Below are 6,133 nucleotides of genomic sequence, written 5' to 3' on the forward strand. Positions count from 1 at the left end.
TAAAAAATCAAAGAATTATTTATTTATTTATTACTAAGGTATTAATAAACTAAAATTATTTAAACATCTTACTTGTTTCAATAGTTAGTGGAAGACGTATTAGAAGTAAGACTGTTGCTTGAGTGAGAGATGAGCAACTGTTTGGAACAAGAGTGAGCTCTTAGTTTTATAAGTGGCATCCCCACTCGTAAAGCTCAAGCCGCCGTCGCCGCTTCCCTCTCTTTCAGTCTCCCCTCTCTCATGATTCTTCATCTAAAACCATTCTCCCACTCTGTAGACTCGGATATCCATTGTTTCTCCCTCTCCATTACTAGTCATCAGCGCCATCTAGTAACTGTCGAAGGAGTAGAATTCTTTCGCTAGTGCTGCCCTCTAGAATTATTTTCTTCAAATCTGAATCTTTTCATATTACTATTTTGTTCTATCACTTCGTCTTCTTCTCTATACCTCTTTCTTCGTAGCTGTTCAACTCTTTCTTTCATTTCAGCAATTTCGAGAGTTTTATAATGCCCCCATGGAAGTGTGTCCGGATTATTATAAAAAATACATCGTTTATCATCATGAGGGCTTAGTGATGTCTTTTTCTCTCTCTCTGTTAATACTTGATGTAATTTAGATCGAATATTACATTGAGTACGTTTAATAATTTCCATTTCGTTTAAACACCTTCGATAATCTGAATGAGTTATTGTATTTTTTACTGTATGTTTTTTCATTCCTTTTGCCTTTTTCAAGGGATCCTTATTTATTATTTCAATACTGTATAGTTTACTTCGTAACCCAATGTACTCCCTCATAATAGCAGCATTGCACTCATCCTTCATAACACCAAGAACTTTATTGTTAGCTAGAGGCATTCCAAATTGATTATCAGCAGGATAGTCCGATGTGTCAAATTTATCAATGTCTACTTTCATGATCTCATACATATCGACATCTTGAATTTCATAAATGAGGCTGTCAGTATCAGTATAAAGTAATTTACATTTTTCACCAATACGTTGCTTCATGTAACCATAATGAAAGTCATAGACTAATGTTTTTGAAAGATCTAATACACATAGACCGATGTATATAGGTTTTTTAATACTGATAGTTGTCCGCGATAATTGAATAGCAGCTAAATTTTCATGAAAGATGGAACTACTATGGAAATTTGGTTGGGCAATTCGAGCTTCAGCGCCATATCTACCACTTGATACCCATTGATTGATCAGTTTGACATCTTTTCGTTTTCTTTCATCTTCCATTGTTTTTCCATATACTGCATTAATCATAAGCTTGTAAAATAATTTTTCAAACTCATTTTTAGCTTGCTTTCTTTTTTCAGTATTTAAATCAACATATGGTTTCAGCCATTGTTTTTGTTTGAATTCTAGCGCTCTATATATCTTTTTGAGTTTTAGTCCATATTTGAGAGCTTGTTTTAACGCTCTATAATGAATAACGTATCGTTCTTTATCATAAAGCGTTGTCAAAAGTTTTTTCTGTTTTGATCCGGGTGGTTTAGTATGTTCAGGACAAAGAGGTAGGTCTTTAGGTTCATCATGCAGCTCTTGTGGATACTCTAGATCTACTTCTAAAATATAGCCTACGTCGCTATCATCAGAGATATTGAAAAAATTTGACATATCCACATTTGAAACCCATTTGAAGCCCTCAAATGGTAGTGATTGAATCATAGCCCAACCATAAAGGTTGTTTACGTCATAATACATTAAAAATTTGTTTGGCTCATCCTTATTGAATTCTTCACCCATATATTTATTGTTTGCTTTTGAAAATCTATTGCAGCATTGACTAATACCTCCACGAATACCTTTTTGAATGAATAAAACCATATCTATATCTGTTAATAGATCAAGCTTCATATTTGTATATTTTAACATCGCGTCCCATGTTAATCCACGGGTAGTGTAATAATGAGCAGGATCGAGATCATATGCATTCTTACAGGTTGATCGAAAATTTTCAAAATAATCAGCTAGTAAAAGTACACCAGTTTTCAGCTAGAGATCAGAATACATTCCTAAATCTATTTTCTTCCAAATACTACTGAAAATATTCCATACGTTTTGAGCATGCTTATATTCTTCAGTAGGAATATCACTATCTGTCAATTGACTATGAAATTTTTCAATAGATGGTAACTCTGTCTCAGTTAGTCTATTTAAATTTTCTATGTATTCATATGGGAAAACTCCTTTTCTTTTGAGTAAATTAATCTCTTCTAAATTATAATTATCTTTCTGAAATTCTCTCTGTACAATATCTAGCTGAGGTAAATAATATGCTAATTTATCTAGAGATGTAGGCATAAATCGAAAGGAATCAATGAAACGAAAGCTAATTCGACTGTTTGCAACTTCTTTTGTGAAGGATATGTATCGCTCCTTGTTTTCAGCGAGAACAGAGATCTTTCCTTCAAATTCTGAGTTAGTAGCAATTTCTGTTATAATAAAATGTGAGTCATAGCCTGTAAAGTTATGAAATACGACTGGTATGAAAGCAGCATTTTATAATTCAAATTGCAGTGATTGTGAGCTGCACCTCTAAATATTCCTGTTAAATGACAATGATCACGAACTCTTTTTTGGTCATCTTGAAAATATTGGTTGCAAATATGACATCTTCTTGCCGTTTGGAATGTCCGTTCATTAATAAATGATAAATCCATTTTTATTGCATTATTATATATCTTTTCTAACTCAATCACTAGGGACTTCAATTGCTTTATAAACCATGATGCTGGTGATTCGTCTTCATTTAATTTTTTTCTATATGACTTATATATCGACTTACTATCATCATAACGGCATTTTATATATAATCCAATGCTATAGGCTTCATGTTCTTGGAAACTATGTCTCTTAACATTGAGATTTCTATTAGGATCTTCTATAGGTTTTAACAGACATTCAAAATCCGCGTATATAATAAATGGAACTTCCTCTTTATGTTTAAAATTTTTAAATTCTAAAGTAGCATCGTCAGGTAAATTAATCCGACACTTATTTATTTTGGAACAGTCAACTTCATGAGATTTCAAATTTTCCTTGTTAGTAAAATAATGAAGGCAACGTTCGCAAAGATAAATTTTTTCAGTATGTTGAGTAACTTGTCTACGAAGGAGAGCAGATAAAGTTTTAATCCATACGTAGTGAGTTTCTAATTTGAATTTTTCATCATCTATTGATATTTGTGGTCTATTAGTCTCATTTTCATCAATATATTCGTTTTGTATTAAGAGTAAGTTCACATGTTTAGTTTGTTTTAATTTCGTTATATAGCACGGTGAGACTTCATATTTCGATCCATATTTTTTTAGTATATATAAATTTACACTTATATTATTCAACTTTTCAAATTTAGGAATACTTTTTATTTTTACAGGGAAGCTTATACCATCAAAATTCAGTTCATTCTCATAGGGCTTGTACTTAATTACTCTGTTTGGATTTCTTGCAACTGGATGAAGGCATGAAAGTATAGCCCATTTAAAACATTCATTGTCTTCATTTTTTACATTAACACAGGCTCTTTTATTATCTATGCTTGACGGTAATGGTATATACGAGCATGGTTTAAGTGGATTATACTTATTTATATTAATAGTGAGACCGACAATAGTTTTTAACGACCAGCCTGAGTCTCTTTCTTGAAATTCTTCGATTTGTTTAAGTATAATATCTTTAACGTTATTTTGAAACCATCTATCAAGATCAGTAGTCTTATAAATGCAAACATTTTCTGTATTGAAATACTTGATTTGAATATCTTCTTCTTGATTTTTCTTTATGATAAATTGTGATGCCATTTCTGTATTTATTTTTAAGTTATTATGGATAGCAAGAAATTGAGGTATTTTAATTTGTAATAGTTGATTTGCGGCAACTAGAAATGTTTTTATATCTAAATGATGTTGATTAACTATACAGACTGTACTAATTCGATTTTCAAAAGCTGAATGAATTGGTCTCCAAACAACTCCATCTCCTAGAATTTCATCCTGAATAACTGTTAATGGTTGTATACTTCCACCAACTTTTATAGTTTTACTTAAATTGACTTCAATAGAATTCAAATGACAAGCACAAGTTTGACACCTTTGTCGAATTGCTCTACTTAAATAAGATCGTTTCATAAATTCATTAATTGAAATTATAGCATTAACTGTTAGATTTCTCCATCTAATACAATCGTCTATATCTAAATCGTTCGAATGGTTATAAGCTTTCCATAAATTTTTAATTGTTTCTTCAAAATAGGCGATAGAAGTCATGTTGTTAGTTATCTAGTTTTATTGTCTTGTACAGTCACTTGTCTATAGTTGTATAAAGGATTATTATGATGAAAGGATGGAAAAGGTAGTGAACAGCTCTAAAATGAACTTGTTCTCAGTTGGTAATGAATATTGATTTGATTAACAAATCAATAAGGATTCAACTAACTACTGAGGAACTACTTGCAAATGGCGTAAGGTAAGGAAAGCTTAGCTCGCAGGCTGTCTCGAGAGACTGCGCTCTTTTGCTAGGCCAAAGCTGCTTTTAAAGGTTAAGTGAGGGCGCTGTCAGCAAACTGAGGGCGCTGCCTACAAAGTGTGGGCGCTGTAGGCAGTATATGGAAGGGTTAGCTCAAACGAAAGAGTGGGGGTGAACCGACTGTAGCACCATCTAACTTATTAATTTAGTATTAAAGGGTTTATATATAGATCTTCAGAATAAAAATATAGTCATTATTACTTTGAGATACGATTCAGCTCACATATCATAGAGAATGATGGACTATATTTTAGATATTCAAGGCTTTCAGAGTCTCAATAATACTTTTATTTGTAAGGAGTTTGCCTATTTACCAGTATGTTCTAATACTTCACCTACAGTACTACTTTTTAAACCTCCATATCATTGGCTCAAACTGTCTATTGAATATCAAAGTATTAATAAGTGGTTGGAATTACATCATCATGGTATTTATTTTAATTATCGTTAATTAACATTGATTTTATTTGAAATATTTAATATAATCAATTTTATAGGTATATTATGGAGAAATGGTATTTTACCATATAATTTTTTAAAATGTACTATACGTTGTCATTTACATAATTGTAGAAATATTTATGTGAAAGGATTACAAAAGAAGCAATGGCTTAAAAAAATTATTCCTGAAAAGTAGGTTCAAATAATATACAATAGTACAAAATTCTAAATTCGAATTTAATTAGTTTTTTTTTTTTAATTACAGAAATATTTTAGATATCAAAACTGAAATGAGATGTCCGCGATTGGAAGATTTAAGTCTTAAATTTAAACCATCATGTATATATCATAGTCAGAATGGCGAGAATATAGTATGTGCTGCAGTAAATACACAAAAGATACACGATTGGATGATGGAAAGACAAAAACAAGCAAAATCAAAAGGGATCGACACAGTCGAAAGATTTACAGATGACTATAATTCATATAAAAATTCAAGTGAATATTTAAAAATAGCTATGTCAGACACTGAACATAAAGATTATAGACAAAGTATACTCTATTCAATGTATAATTAAAAATAATAAATATTAAATAAATAATAAATGTGTGCTTATTTAAATAGTAAAATAATCATAACGATTGTAAGAAAGGGTGAATGGATGGGAATAAGGTTCTCTCCTAGCAGAGATGTTTAGGAGGAACATCTCAAGGAGGTATCAGTCGAGCGACTGCATTCGTAGTCTCTAGCATTCTCACGAAAACAGTTCCCTTCGTGGAGAGAGCACGTGTTGACTATAGACAGCATACGCTCCCCTCCGCGCACCATGGTCCACGCTTAGCTAGAGCGTAGGAGAGAGAGAGACAGAGAGAGAAAGAGAGAGAGCACACGTTTACTACTACTATAGTAGCGCATCCCCATCAGGCCAGAACTATAGACAGCATGCGCTCCCCTCCTCCTCCGCACGCTCGGGCCCTATACCAAATGTATGCGTGTGTAGCTAATATACACAATATGCATCCTCTAAGGTACATGTGGCATTGGCTCTAGTGGTAGAACGCTAGCCTGCCAACCCAGAGGACTCCGGTTCGATTCTCCGGTCTGTCTTTTCATTTTTTTCAAAAAAAAAATCGTCGCTATTTTCTATATT

The sequence above is a fragment of the Phymastichus coffea genome, unplaced genomic scaffold (assembly GCF_024137745.1).
Source record: "Phymastichus coffea isolate CEN01 unplaced genomic scaffold, Cenicafe_Pcof_1.1 PCOF00019, whole genome shotgun sequence".
Classification (NCBI taxonomy): domain Eukaryota; kingdom Metazoa; phylum Arthropoda; class Insecta; order Hymenoptera; family Eulophidae; genus Phymastichus; species Phymastichus coffea.